At 38.0% G+C, this 16496-nt stretch overlaps 1 long non-coding RNA gene across 1 annotated transcript in view; it reads left to right on the forward strand.

The window, feature by feature from the left end:
* LOC140649151 (uncharacterized) overlaps positions 1–15798 on the forward strand; it is a 57766-nt gene extending 41968 nt beyond the window's left edge. The window contains exon 3 of the long non-coding RNA XR_012041505.1: positions 15737–15798. This is a non-coding gene — a long non-coding RNA (uncharacterized lncRNA). The remainder of the gene's footprint in view (positions 1–15736) is intronic.
* The last annotated feature ends 698 nt before the right edge of the window (positions 15799–16496 follow it).

The following is a 16496-nucleotide window of genomic DNA, read 5'->3' on the forward strand; positions in this document are numbered from 1 at the left end:
TTTTTAATAACCGCTCTGCTTTATAAAAGAAGCCTAGAGTTTTCAGTGTGTCCTGTGTTTTTGGACACAGTGTTGGACAACCTCCTAACAGCGTACTTTCTCCATTATCTCTTCTTATGGGTTCTCAAGCAGTCCTTGCACACTCCTGATTTTCCCTTTAAAAATACCACATTAATCCTTTATGTAGCTGTCTGGTGGGTGGAGACACTCATGTCCTGGACACTTGTGGCGAAGGTCAACAGAGTAGACAAGGTTGCGGTATTTTGTGTTTGTTTTGTGAAAATGTTCAGGAACAAAATTGTAAAATATTTATTTTATGTATTGTTTCAAGTATTATGCAAAACCAATAAAAGTAAGTTGAAAGAAAACATCAGCATTTCTGATTTTAAATATCAAAGGACAGGAAATTCTCCATCCTTGATTTCCCATTGGGATTATAGCGATTCACTGTTTTGAAATTCCCTGCTTTAGTGTGCTATAACGTGTAAAGGATAAGCAGGATGACATTGAATTTCAGCTTTGTTTGGTTCCAGTCAGACCCTTCATAGTTATCACACCATTGTAAGGTGACATCCGTAAGCTTCCAAAGATATCACACCCTAAACACTTTTTGATACTGGATTAACATCCTTTCCATGGGACAGACACATTTTTAATCTTTTTCCAGGCTTCTGTGTTATTACAATAGGCTTTTTTAATCCCTTCTATATAGTCTCCAGATAAAAATAAATGTGCGATCAAGCAATGACGAATTTCCATGTTGAGAAGGGAGGTGGACTTAGGACAGAGCTTTCTCTCATAAAACAATATAACCATGGAAAACCAATAAACTTCAAAATACTAACCAGGCTGGCCCATGTCATATTAAAGATGCTGCTGTTAGTGAGCACCACCAGAGCAGTTCAGTAGTAGCTAAACAGCTAGTGTCTAGTAGAGGTGAGTATGTCATCACAGTAATGTCCAGAATGCCACTGATGAGTGATGGCTTTGATTTTTGGTGGACATTCAGTGATGAACAGGACCTGTTATTTAACTTGTATGTGGTTAAAACAATAGAAGACAGTAGTTTTATTCAATGATGGTGGTTTAGGAGTTAGGCATAGAGAGGAAAGCCACCTTTCTGCTCTTCGGAAAGGTAGGGTTGAATCTTGCTTGGGATCTGGGTTGATGGCTGCCACCTGATTTATCTGCAGATGGGGGATGCTGAGTGTTGTCCATATCAGTCCCCAGGGCAATTACTGTCTGTGGAAGCTGGAATTTCTAAGCAGCACTAGCCCAGTGTCGGTAGACCTCCTAGTTCAGCTGGAGCATGATTTCCAGTGGCCGAAGAGGGCTGTCTGTCATCTGTAGATTAATTTAGCAATGGCTGGAAACTGAGCTGCTTAAAGAGCCAACTTCTTATGTTACAGGAGTTAGATTTCTGGCAAACTATTATTTTTTTCATTTATAGAATCTAATACTGCAATGGATGTTACCCAATGTACTGAGGAAGGAGGCCCCAGTCAGTTGTGAAATACCACACCGAACACAAGAAAAACACTGAAAAACCCACACATTAACTTTGTTATCCTTCTCTTGGATTACTGTACATCCAGATGGGAAGATTAGTCTTAGAGATTTTTTAACTTAAGGAGTTTTCATTTGGTGATTGCTTTCAAAATTAGAATCTCTTTGGTTTCAGTTTTATGATTTTTTTACCAAGTCTGATTACTCTGAAACAGACCTTTCATTAGGATAAACCCTTCTATGTTCCCCTTGAAGGGAAGTCCTGAGAAGGCAGTTTTCATCTCTGTCCTCATTCACATTTTTGTACAAATCCAATTAGCTTCATGCAAGACGAATGTGTCAATACTAAACACAGAACAACCATCTGATATGCAGAGCTGGCAATGCTCGCCCTCTCCGTTATATGTGTCCTCACAGTTCCTGTTGCCGTCAATGTGTGACGCCTGCTGATACTCCAGGGATTCATCTAGTGGCTTCCAGATGGGGAGGGAGAAGTGGGGGTGGTGGTGATCAGCTTTAGCTAAAGAATCACTGTTGCACCAGCCAGGGTCTTTAATCCCTCTGCAGATCAGAGACAAACGGAGCCTCTCCTATGCTCACCAACCCATTACCTGTATGTGCTGGATTTACTTACATACAGGTTCATAAGGAAAAAACAAATGGCCAACAAGCACAGAGCTGATTTAATAACTGTGGTCTTAAGTCACCGAGGTGCCTTTTGGAAATAAAATCTTTACAGTGTTTCTGATCTAATGTGACACTTGTTTTCAAAATATCTCCCCTCAAAGCTGATTTTTCTGGCCTAAGTTGACTTTATGAGGTGAGAGTGCTCATCAGTCTGCACTATTAGTTCCTGTATTTACTCATCCATTACTCAACAAGATAAATGTAGTCCTACTGTTAATGTAAGAAATAGTAGACAGAATTAGAGGCAACTGGAATGTTACTCCCTGCTCTTTCAGTGGGTTGGCGACCTTTAGCAAGTTTGTGTAATCAGTCCTTTCCTCCATTTCCCATCTGTACAGTATCTAACTGTAAAACTTAGCCTGCCTCAAGGGTAATGTTAAATAATATTGTAAAAAATAACTAACATAAAAATGGAAAGAACTAAAAAAAAAAAATAATCACAGAGACACCAAATGTTTTCCACGTGCAGAGACCTGTTAAAAACTCATTACATTGTTCATATCAGTCTCAGCATGAGATCTGCTGCAGTCACTTCAGTCAGTAGGTTAGCACTTCATTGCCAGGATTCAAATAATAGAAATGCATCTGCATCTATAATGTAGATGTGTCTGAGCAGCAAGAGTTTAAATCCAAATGCAAATTTCGTGTGTTTTCATAAAAACAGCAGGTACTTCAAAACCTCTTTTAATTGGAACCCAGCACATTTCCACTGAAAAACTTGTTTGCACTGAACAGTGTTTTCACCTGGGTTATTAATTAGGATTGTGTGGCATAAAATGAACAGTACCTTTCAGCTTTAAGATAAAGTCAGCCAAGATGATTAGATATAACTTCATTATTTATGTATTATGTAAATTCTGTTTCAAAAGAATTTTTGTAAATGCTAGGAAAATAAGTTGAAACAAAGTTTCTAATTGCTGCTGTAAAAAATTTCATTGTTCTTTCTTTGTAAAATGATATGGATGTACCACTGGTAATATGTGCAGTTGTATCGGAGTCACGTGGCTCAGGTATATTGCAATACACGGGAAACCATGACTCATTTGTGAAGAATGACAAGTGCCATATGTAAATACTACAGACACTATAACAATGTATTAATGTTTTAAAAAGAGAATTTTTAATAAGAGGTGCTTTCAGATTCTGACAAGGAAAGTGCTTCTGCTCCTTTCTCTTGATCACTGCACTGTACAACTTCTAAACGTGCTACTGCTTCCCACAAAGTATAATTGACTCAGCAATCTTTACGCCCAACAAATTATAACTGTATTTTTATACTTCATTACAAGCATTATATGTTATATACAAAGGTATATAACAAAATAAAATAGGAAAATTGGAAACATTATTTTCCCTTTATCATTTCTGTAAAGCTAAGAGGAAATAATAGGATTTACCCATAGCTTCAGAAAAGGTGTTCTGTTTACTGTGAAGAAAACGGCATATTTTCCTTTAGTTGTTTGTGAGCCTCACAGCTGTACTGTGCTATTCACCTTGTGCTCTTCCCAAGTGGTCAATTAGTCCTAATAACTATGACCAAAGCAGTATTAAAAACATCTTTTTAATTCCTTCACAAAAATGCAATGAATCTAAAGCTGTTAAACAGTCCATGCTGGCCTCCCTCTATAACCAAACGTTCTGGATATCCCACATGTCCCGGTGAGACTGTTCGCAATTCCCTCATTTCTGCTTACCTGCCAGCCACCTTGCAATCGTGTGGCAACTGGGAGAACATTTCTTTTGTTGTGCACATCCAGCCTCTAACATTCAGGATTAACATTCAGGATTTTAGGGTCCAAATGTACAGCAGATGTTTACACTTAGAATCAGCTAAATCCTTCTGACTTTAATTGATGAAGAGTTAGGCATCCAGGCTTTCTCTGTAATCAGGTGGGCTAAATCAATCTCTAGAAATTTCCATCTCTCTTCCTTTACGAACTTAAGAATGTAGACATCAGCTCCCTCAAGTGAGATTCAAAAAAGTCCACCATAGTTTAAAATATGATGTAGATGTTAATTGTTTGGGAGTTTTATAAAACAGATGTTCTACCAAAACAGAGACTTAATTTAAAGAAGTAACTAGGTAAGGCATGCAGTCTCCTAGCAATTGTCTGAAAATATATAGGGAGAACGATTTTTTCTTGAAGCCTATCATGCAAAAATTGGGAATTCAAGAAAAAATTGAAAAACAATAGATCTTAGGAGTTGTTTTTCAATCCCATCTTTAACATAAATACATAATAACAGTCGCATTTAAATAGCACAAGACAAAAACAAACACATCCAAAAATAAAATCTTTTGAAAAGAAAATGCTACATTGCACACCCAGTTTTCCCCTTGGGGGACCAGATAAAGAACAAACTATATATGGCAGATATTAGTCACATTACTTAATACGCCTACTGCAACAAATTCAGACGTACGGTGATAAGGTTGGTTACAGACACTGAATAGAAATGATGCCATGCATATTAGTCAAAATCAAATTGGTTAACACTAAAAATCAAAGGCATTGTCTGCTTTTGTACAGACGGGTAGGGGATATATGATAGAAACTGCACCAGTAATAAGTTCACCGTGTTGATTTTGGCAGCTGAGGGTGGAAGATATGAGCAAAACCAGGCCAAAAGGCAATGTAAGATTATTCCCATGACAACAAGAGGTTAACAGGTTAACATTTTTTTCTTCTACAGATGAAGTACAGTTCTCAGTTCCCCCCCCGAAAAGCAGTATCTAGTTGAATAGGGAGTAACAGGAGACATGGCCTTGCCGTTTTTGCAAAATACTTGAGGTTTACTACATACAACAGGAGGACATGTCCCTTCAAAACAATTTATCCTCAGAAGGTAAATCCATATGAAGGGAGGGAACCACATTCAACTGAATCCTTTTCTAGCCTTCATTTAGCTCTCATAAATAGTAGGTGTTGTCTCTTCTTAGCGATGCCTGAAAGATGAAAGAATAGTAACTATTTCCTTTTTCTTGTTTCTATTACAAAGAAAGCTGGTTTAGTACAGAGGCATTCTATGAAATTAATTTGTACCCTGCTTTTTACTAAATATTACCTTTCTTATATAATGTGCTTTACTGTATGTCGTAGTTATTTAAAGTGTGAGGTATATGATCTTTTTTCTTCTGCAAAAATACAGTTCTTCATAATCAAGTCTAAAAGACTTTCATGTTCCTTAGTGATAAAAACTTGTTAAGAAAACGAAGTGTGGCAGGTAAAGTGTTTGCAGTAGGGTGACTTAAGAGGTCTTTTACCCTTCAATACGCTCAGTATCTTGTTTGGATTACACATGGAAGTGAACTCTATAATATCATTCCAGACTTCTTTGAATACCCATTTGCAAAACAGGATTATGACAGTCACAGATAGCTATGGAACTATGACAGCTTTATTTCCTCTAGACTGGTGATTGATGGCTCAAGAAGACTTTGAGTGCAGACCTAGGGGACATTTTGTTCCCATGGAGTCTTTTTGCTGTTTTTTATTCCAGTTGTTTCTGCAATCTAAAATAAGCCTCTTTAGAATGAAATGCTTTTACAATTTTTGTATGTGGAATCAAGATGCGCATCACTTGGGAAGGCCTCAGGCCTGCAAGAGAAGAAGGAAGCTACCTGGGTAATTCATGCCTTGTGTAAACTCCTATGATGAGTTTTACCACAAGTAAAAGAAACATTTGCAGGAGATTTGTCCTTTTCTTTTACGATCTCAAGGATAGGCATAGATGTAGTCTTGGCTAAGAGATTATAGCCAGAATCTGTTGAGAAGTGAGAGAAGATAAAAGAGCAGCTTTGTGCAGCACTTGCCAACAATACACCTGTTTTGAACTGATGCTTTCACACATTAAAAAAAAAAAAAAAAAGAAAAAAGACTCTAAAAGAAAGTCTCTGCTTCTGGGAATTATTTTCAGTGAGAAAATTAGTCTTTTTAGCATTGCTCCAAAAGACTGCAACCTTGGAAACTGTAACTAATATGTCCAAAAAATATGGATTTCCCTGTATCTGAAATATGTTCATAGTGATTATTGCAGTAGCATCTGAACGTTTCCTGACAATAATGGCATTTGTATGGCTCCAGATATGTTATTAATCCCACTCCGAAAGTTGTCAAAAAGATATGTTAGTATCAATGACACTTTCTTTTCATGCAGAAGATGCTCTTCCCCAATGTCTAATATGACAATTTTTGAAATGCAAATTTTTCCTGTCAAAACAACACTTGCTGTTTTTTAGCTCCATATGTTCTGCATGTAGAAATGTGATGTATGCTGGCTGTACTTGAAGTTCTGAAAGTCATTTTTGCAGTGCTAAGGTTACTTAGTTTTTTAGTCTGATTTCCTTTTCTAAACTGCACTAATATAAGAGTACTTCTAATGGATAGGCATGACTGTAGAAGCATGTGTTAACAGGCTAAAATACCACTATAGATACCCATTTTTACAGTATGTGTTTGGTAACATGCTGGACAGATGCCCACAAAATTTTGTATTAGGCCATTGGTACAGAACAACTGAAGATAGTACTTATATATTAAGATTGCTTATGGTGGCAAAAGAGTTTAAAAATAAGTATGAGGCAGGATTACTCAAAATGTTTGAGAAGGATAACTAGAATCAAATTTGGGAGTAAAGCTGTAAGTGGTTCGTGATAAGCTCAGGAGATACAGTCTGAAGTGAGGATTTCATTTTGTGACATGCTGAAATCATCTACACTGCTGATGAAAACAAGGCCTGAGGCCATTCTTTGGTTGCGTCCTCTTTGCACAGCAGTGGGGCCCAGGTTTCCTTAGGGCATCGTGTGATGACACAGTGTTGCAGAAAGGATTTTGTTCCTACAGAGTTTTATTTGCAGAGTCCCTCATGGATGGCAGACATCAAACACAAAGTTACCTTAGGGAAAGAGCAAGGAGAGAAAGAGAGTGAGAAAAGAGAAAGGGAAAAGCTCACTTTTAACTGGATGACCAATTTTGCAGTCATTGTATACCTGTCCCTGGGACCCTTCTACCTTCAGACCCAAGCAGTGTGTGGTGCACAAGTGAGGAACTAGGGAAAAGTAGTTTCCTGCCTTCTGCCTCTAAGTGCTCTATTTTCACTTCTGCTGAAGCTGTCTGCTTGACCAGACCTTCCACACGTAGGTTTTGAGGTTTGTTTGATGACTTCTAACTCTCTCCTACCTGGTTGGTTGGTCCAGTACCTAAGTCTGTGTCTATGCCAGAACGTGAGCGAAAGCAGTGGACTCGTGAACACATTACCTAGCCGTTGGTATGCTTTTGGCATGGGTTGTTCTCACCAACTCCCATTCCTTAAAAATGAAGTCCTGGAAAGGATGAAAGAGGACTGCCTCGCTGTGTGCCAATGTTTTAGGGAACCAAGAACACCCAGCTCTTGAGAAGCAGGTGGCCACCGGCACGTGGTACCACTCAGAAAGTGGTCAGGGATACAGTCTTATTAGGCAGGAGGAACCTGATGCCTGTGTCGGTTTGCCAGCGCTCAGTCTTCTTGTCCTTCCTGAGACTGTGCTTTTGTATGCAAAGCGTACGGTATGCAGTGGGCACACACAAATAAACAGGTGCCAAAATTCATCCCACGTTGCTCTGAACAGCCTGAGGAGACTCTTCAGGAGATTCGTTCTCCCACAGACCTTTGATTTGCTTCTTGGAAAGAGTGGTGTATCAGTCGGTACTTCTGAGGCTTTGACCCTTCCTTTGATCCAGTAGATCAGTGGGAAATATGTGAGAAGAACACGTGGTTGAAGTTGAGACCTAAATTTTCACAAATTAATGCTATGTTTTCCTCCCATTAGATATTTCAACAGAAAATGAAAGTTAAAATGGCAGTGACCATAGAAAGCAGCTAGAACAGCCCAGCTCTGCAACTCAGAGGAGGAGGAAAGACAATTATGTGGTCCAGAAAATGTTTAAATACAGGGAACTTTGATGTTTCACATCAGAGCAACAATAAATAGAGACAACGAATTTGCCTTTTCCCTCGCATTGATATTTTCCTCCCATCTTCCCTCCCACTTAGAACTGTTTTTGTGGTGAGAGGATCCATTACGTAATCTACAGATGTTTTACATTCTTTAAAATGTAAACTAGAAAATGAACTGTAATACAGACTCATCCCATGAGGGTAAAAAATTAGTTTGCTCTTTAACATTTCTTGGATGATGGCACCCCCTCAGAACATGCCTACAAGTTGTGCCTCGCCTGTTAATGCACACTCCGCTGTGACTTATTGCTTATTAAAACCCAACATTTATATTGCTTAGTAATTCAAGATTTGGCTCCCAGTGCCCATGTTATAAACACTTAAAAGTAGGGATGCCATATTGAAACACTGACAGATTCTCAGGGGGGTGAGGGCTACTGGCGCCTCCCTAATGAAGTCACACACTGTTAAACTTTTTTTTCCTTAACTGAAGAAGAAAACAAAGCAGTTAAACTGCTATATCCATTTTCCAGCAACATTAATCTATTTGAAACCACTCTTAACCATAGTAAATCACAGGCTTGTGAGAAAATGAACTGCCTAAAGGTTCACCTCGGGCTATTTAGCCCACAAACAAGTTGCTGACTACTGGCAGCAATGGTTGGTTGCGAATTATTGCTCAATTTTGTTGTAATTACTTATTTTGCTGTGTCTTCTGTTCAGACTAGCTGAGGGTCTACAGCATGGTAAATTCCAGAATTAAATGCATTGCCATGGTGCTGCCGGAGATTGACACTGACAGTGGTGAAAGGTTATTTGAGCAACGTGTTTTACCTTCCTGGAGGGAAGAGAAACCTTCCCTTTCACTGGGAAAGCTTGGAAAGGGAGGAACTCTCAAAACAAGTCTGCCCAGACATAGCTATTCTACTCTGCAGAAAATCATCCAGATGTTAATAGAACCTGAATTTTCAGTTTAAGTATGCCTCAATTCTGATACTAAATAGGGAAGCTGGAAACTTTACCCATGAAATATGGTACAGCTGCAATATAATAGTTGCAATATAATAGTAGTAATTTGAAGAGCAGCAAATGTAGCATTCTGGCTGCTAATAGTATTTTAAAGGCAATTGTCAGTATGCTGTGATTACACCACATTTATAAACGGGTGGGCATACACACAATACATACCAGTTCAAGATAAGTGTACTTTTTTGCAGCCCAGTTTAGTGGAACACTTAACGTGCCAAATGTAGGTCCAAATTTTCAGGTAAGTATAAGATTTTATCTATAATAATTACAGGAACTGTTAATAAGGCCCAGGGAGGTAATACGTAAACAATCACAATTATTATAGATCTCGAGCAATTTCATTAGCTGAAAGATTCTAGTGGTATTCGCTGCCGATGGGGATGTTTATATATGCAATTCTCAAGCTGTATTCATTATACACATATTTTCATGTAAGAAAGGCTAAGTAAAGTTCTTGAAGAATTCAGAGTTGGCAATTCAAGGTCATATGAACAGGGTGAGCTTTTTGCAATCATTCACTCCAGAGAAAATTGACCAAATGTGGGCCTGTTAAATTTAAAATAAGGTATGATATAGAGAAAAGAAGCTTTTGTCTCTAAACAAATAAAAACAATGGCTTAATTTCCTTTGCTAGGGCCAACAAATGCCACAGGTAAAGATTCAGCAAAATTCAGAAGTACTTGACATTTAAGTGCATCTCAAGATTACGCAGAGTATTGGTAGGGAACTTCCTTGTTTTACATAAACATTGATTTAATCACTAACAGATATTATTACAAGGCTTTCATTTTGGGGGAGGTGCTTGTGAAAAGGCTGCAGGCAGGAAAGATTACATATGTCAGTCTGCTCTGGTAGTTCCTATACCTTCTTTTGTCCCTGTCAGAAAGGAGAGACAGAACTGGAAATACCACAAGTGTAACAAGGCATTGGAAATCCTACCGTTCCTACACTCTGATATTCCATCAGCATTCAGGATGAAGCCACCTTAAATCTCCTTCCAGGCAGCCTGAAGATGAAGAGCATGTGGCCTGACTCCTTGTGAAATATTGCCCTTAATTTTCAGCTATTAATATGAATGGCCAGTTGTTTTTATAAAAGAATGCTAAGACTTACGAAGTAGTGTTGCTTTTCACGCTAACAGACTTTACATCTATAAATCCTTAGGCAATTAGAATGATGCTTTTACATACTAGGACTTTATTCAAGTACTTTTTAAAGGTGGTGGAGAAAGGAACATAACAGGAAAACAGAAATATGAATAACAGGAGCATTTTTTTGCCTCTGAAATCATCCGGTTTTTCATAGAGGCATAGAGGCTGTTTGCTCTGCCTTAAATTCTTTTAATCAGTTGTGTCTATGAATATCTCTTTTAACTCTGATTTCTGAAGGAATGAGAAATTATATGCAGTACTCTGAAAAAAAACAGGAAAGAAAAAACTCTTTTACCAAACAATGTTGTTATGTAGAATCCACTTCTTTCTACTACTGGTAAGAGCAAAGCATATTAACTTAAGGTTACTTTAAAAAAAAATCAGGTCGATTCTTAAAAAATATTTGGCATGCAATCAATGTGCAATTAACACATCTCCTCTATTTGGAGGTATAATAATCCCTGTCACCTCCTGCAAAAAGAAAATTATCCAATCTTTATTGTCATGTTTGGCTAATCAGGTACATCAAGTATCTCATTGATTATTGCAATGTTGGAAGAGACATATGTGTTGAACACCATACTCAGGACATACAGAACAGAACAGAGTGAAAAAGCCTATAAATATGGTTCCTACTCCAATAACCTTTTCACTGACTAAGCTGGCTTTTCAAAACTTGGTTGCCTGCCGCTTAAAAAGGTCAAAATTGTGCATGTTCAAATTTCATGCCAGAAAAACTCTTACTATATTTTTAAAACACTATACACTCCAAACTTATTAAAATAGTTAAATGTTAATTATATGCATTTAATAAGTAGAAAGTTAACATGCCACTTTGCAATTCTCATGATAAACACTTTCAGATCTTTACTTGCCGAATTTTGTCATAGGTAAGAATTTAGCCCTATTTATCTCAACTACTTGATTTGCATCTCTCTTCTTAAAACATGTAATGCTTTAATTTACCATACAGATAGAAGTTGAACGGAATGACTTCAAAAACATTTTTTTCATAGATAAAGTTTTCTCCACATCATTTAAAAAAAAAAAAAAACAAAAAAAACTAAGGGCATATTCTGTCTGGGGTATATACACCCTGTTTATTGCTACATATCTCAAATCCTCAAATGCAGGTGGTGTGAGCCCAGGCATGCTGGAAATGGAAACCCAACCTATGAATGATCACGTAACACTGGAGAAGTAACATGAGATGTGTTACTGCATTAGTACAACTGACTAGAGTAGATTTTCCGTCCACTCTCTGCACGAACTTTTTTTCTGCCAGTTGTGCCCTACTTTTCTGCAGTTTTACTTACACTGTTTTGGCACAGGGCTCCTCGCAGAAGACTTCCTACTTTCCTGTGTACTCCTCGTAGTATCTTGCAAAGAGGTCATCTTGCCTGAGAGCACCCTCCTCCAGCAGAGTCTTTCGCTATGGAGGATGGTGCCTCTGTGATATGGTATTTCCCTTTTCCGACAGGTGGTACTGGGCCATCGTAGCCAGCCAGGCTGGCTTCAAGCTCTCCAATTTACTTATCTCATCAAAGCACCTGAGTTTATGCCACATTTCTTCTGAATATCATGTCCTTTCATCCCTATTCTCTAACAGCAACTCTCTCATTTTTTTCCCTTTGTTTTTTTAAGCTCCACTTTCAGCTGCTCCATGATTCAATCTCTTTTTCCACGGGGGACTTGTAAGTCCTGTTCTAGTTTACTACGTTTCAGCTTGTGTAACAGACTCAACATCATGGCATGCATCTAATATCAAAAAAGGGAGTTGGAAGTAGGTAAATTATTAATTTATTTTCTTATATAAATATAAACACTTTCGCACATGCATAATGAATTGCAGGCTGCAATTCTATGTGGAAATACATCTATATTGCTGAAAATATGATCAACGAAAAGTAACTATACTTTCCTCTTCTCCAGAAAGAGAAAAAACCCCACAGTCTAGTCCAGAATTCAGTGATTCAAGATATATGAAGGTATAATGAAGACTTGGAGGGGTGAATTTTACTTGTATTTACCCACTTCTTTGTTAAATCTGACCACTTCCAAACACAGCAGTGTTTTAAGATTTTCAACCACAAATCCTCTCTCACTTCAGGGGAAGTGAAAACCAGTGGTATTATTTTCAGCAGGGCTGCCTCTGTAAACTCACCAGCCCAACATCCAGGACTACAGATAGCAGAGCCAGTCCTACCAGTGCTATAGTAGTCCTAACTATGAAGCCCAAACTGAGATTTAAAATACGCCAAACTCAGGGATCATTTAGATCCAAGAATATGATTTATCATATTTTTAGAGAGTGAAATCCTGGAACTTTAATGAGCTTCAAATATAGCTCAGGACTATGAATCCAATCTCATAATAGATTTCAAGAAATGAAGTTCAGAGACAGCTCTCCTGTTTGAGTTCACTGTTCTTCCTAACTGGATAATATGTTTGGTCTTTACAGCTCGCCATTGATACTCTCACTTTTCCAAAATGGGAACAGAAAACTGATTTCTTCTTCCAGACCTGACTCCTATGAATATGGCTAGTGCTGCCTATAAGTAGCAGCTTCTAGAGGCTGTTTAGCCAGTCTTTAAAAGAGATGTCATATTTCTCTGCCAGCTTCCCCAACAGACATATATGGTGATCTACACACGTGCAATAGGTCTCCATATGTACAGCAGATATGTCCAGGGTTATTCTTCCTCCTCTCTCTGCTTTCTGACTAGTTGAAATTAAAAAGTAGAATAACCAGCATCTAATGTCAAATTCCTATTCCTGCTCTCTGATGGATCCACTACTGACTCTGTAGCCAACTTAGAAACTTTCAGGAGAGAATAAGCAGCTGCTTTGGGACTAGTTTGGAAATGGATTGGGACTGGAGAGACTCTTGGCCTCATCTCTCAGTACCAGCCCTGATATACAAGCAGGCGGAACAAACCCAAACCAGAAAGGGAAGTAAGCCGGGCCAGGAAAAGGACAGGAGAAGCTTATCCAGCCCTGGCAGGAATTCATAGCAGTGGTGGCAAAGTCTCAGTTTAATCCTAAAGATTAAATCCTGAAGTCATTCCTTACTTCTTGTTCATGGAAAACATTTGCTAACAGCAAAAATGCCCAAACAACTCTCTTTTTTGGATGAGCAAAAATGAGTCTCTGCTGCATTTCTGTGCCACTTTACACATCCAGGATCCAACTAAGTCTTTTTCAGATGCTCTGAGCAGTTTGGTAACAGCTTATTTTTCATCCCATTGATGTGTACCTATGAGCTTTTACTGGCGTCAGAAATTAAATTGCTGCAGAAGCTTTTTCTCCTGCTATTTCCAGCTGCAGTGGTAGTAGTGAAAAATCTCCTAGGCTGACTGTTGTAGCATGATTTTCAGCCAGTTCTGTGGGTTGCAGGGGTTAAGGGAATTCAGATAGGCTATGAACTTGTATACAGTTATCTGACTCTTACTTGCAAAGTTTTCAAAGTTCATCCATCATCATAATGGGTCCTGTGGATGTTAGTGGACTCTGGGGAACACTAGCTGTTTTCCCAGTTTCATAACACTACGACTGGTGAGTATTGTTAGATATTGTAAGACATCGTTTGCCAGCCTGAAATGTGATGTTTATATAAATATGTCTGGAACCTACAATATGTCTGAGGGAACAAATCAAAATTAACTAAAGGTTTTCAAAGAGCAGCATAAATTCAGGGGTGAGGCGGGCAGTGAATTTTCACGTGCTTTCTTACATCTGTGCTTGCCTAAGTATACTTATGGTCATGAAGAAGAAGCTGGGAGATTTCTGTGAAAAGATGCCCATATCCTAATGTTCTTCCTAGAAAAATAAATAGCATATCTGTGTGTCTCCTGACAGGGAGCTGGTATAACAGCATTTGTAAAATTAACTTTGAAATGCTGGGTGTTGTTTTTCTTTTGCAATCTTTCAGTAGTATGTGCTCCCACCTAGGAAGGTTAATACAGGCGTCTGTTTGCTCTCTTTAGATGTACTCATATATGAAAAGACTCTGTGTGGGAGATGAGCTTTTGTTTGTTTGTTTGTGTTTATTTCGGTGTGAGGGAGGTGAAGGCTATTTTAAAAATAGTGAGTTCCAAATGTGTTGTTCATTTATGAAACTGTTGCTGTGTTTCATCTTCTTTGAAGCTCTGGGGTTTTTTACTTGCCTGATTCTTTGTAGGTTTTAATATTTGCTGCAAATGTAATTTTTATTAACAAAAAAAAAAAAGAAAAAGACAGAACTAACCATTTTGTCTTACATATGAGAGAGAGCCATAGACGCTGAAAAGGGGAAACTGCGTAAGAAAGAGAGAGAAAGCAAGAAGAAGGGAAATGGACAGCTCTCAGTGATTTTTCCAAACTTGAACCACTGTGCTTTTATTCTCATTTGGTCATAGATATGAAAACCATAAATATGTAGATAAGGAAGCATGGACCACTTTTACCTATAAAATATGAGGCTATCCTTAAGCCCCTATCATGAGCTTTGAGTGTAGTGATACAAAATTGAATCTTTTTTGTAGCACCTGAAGCAACCACCACTGAAGTGAATGGGATCTGTACATCGACTGACTTTAATCGGAGCTGGATCAGACCCATGAGCCACACCAATTATATTTCTCTTGGCAGCTAAACTGACATGCCTGTCTGCATAAAGGACTCAAAAATGATGTCTTATCTTTGAAAACAACCCAACACTTTTGTATTCTGATCCTAACTCTAATGATGCTCCTTCACTGAGTTTGTATAGGGACAGAACATCAGCCCTCATAATATATCTGTACATGTGAATATTATTTTTCATTAACAAAGCAAGTAAGCATAGAGACAGAAATTATTTGCACTTTACAAAAACAATTTTACTCATAGGTGTTATGGAGAGTTCAAATTTTGTGAAGTGACACTTTTCCTTAATAAATATCTTAAGAGTTGTGCATTTTTTTAAATAAGTTTGTTTTACAGAAATACAAATTATTGAATCAGCATTGCTGTTTGTTTTGTTTTCAAGTGGATCATTGTGCAGATCCTGTTTAGGGTGCAGCCGTGTGACAACTAAAATCAGTATACTGGAGAGGGCTGCATGTCTACCAGTGGTAAATGAGGCCTCCTGTATAATTGGGTCCGATGTTAACAAGCAGTAACGTGGATCAGGCAGTTGTTTAAGCCATAGATACAAACGTAATAGGTGTTACCTTAAATTTTTCTTGGTGAACACCTTGGGATACAGTGCTGACCCATCCTTGCACATTAGCAATGTCCATTCTTCCTCACACTTTGGCTACTTGAAAATCTTTTGATTTTGACGTTTTTTAACAATGTGTCTCTGAACATCTCTAGTGCCAAACACAAACAGAGGTACCAGAGGACAAGGAAAGGGATGCTATCAGGGAGTCTTTAACTAAATACATCCTTTTATTTTTTTTCAGAGGTGCGGAGAAATCTCATTTGATAGTCCTGACCAGAATGCCAAATGTGTTCGCATGCTAGGTAAGGGTAAGAGTCTTTTCCCCTTCTGATACAAATATGTGGAAGTATGTTTAATTGGGGATTTGTTCTCAAAAGTACATTATAATGGCTGCAGTGATTCACAATGGCATTTAGATAGCTCATCCACATATAGTCCTCATTAATTTATTCTGTATGGTGAATTTTCAGTTACTTAAAGTATATATGTATATATTCCAGTAGTGCCCATCTATATAGATGACAATATAGCTGTATCAACACTATAATTGTAATCTCTGAGGTACTCAAGTCCAGAACTCATATTTGAAAGCTGAAAATCTCTGTAATCAAGCCAGATTTTTAAAATCAGCCTGGGAAAAATGTGAACTTTTGTAGACTGCACACCTTTAATGTAAAGGAGCATTTATGTGCTTTGAAAAAGAGTATTAATTTCACAAATATATATCAAATGCCTCTAGGTCAGACCTTCAGCTGCATCAATCAGCAAAATTTCAATCATTGTGATTTTACAGATTTACACCAGCGTAGCACTTTGCCCATCATTTGTAAAAATATTAAGCAGAGGTGTCTATTCTTTGGAAAAAATACAGGAATGTTGTGCTATGTTTCATTAATCTCTGTGACCCATTTTACTGTATTTGCTTGTTTCATCTTCAATGCTAGTACTGAAACATTAACAGCACAATTAGTATCACAGTGAAAGACAGGGAGTAAGTGTCT

The sequence above is a fragment of the Ciconia boyciana genome, chromosome 3 (assembly GCF_034638445.1).
Source record: "Ciconia boyciana chromosome 3, ASM3463844v1, whole genome shotgun sequence".
Lineage (NCBI taxonomy): Eukaryota > Metazoa > Chordata > Aves > Ciconiiformes > Ciconiidae > Ciconia > Ciconia boyciana.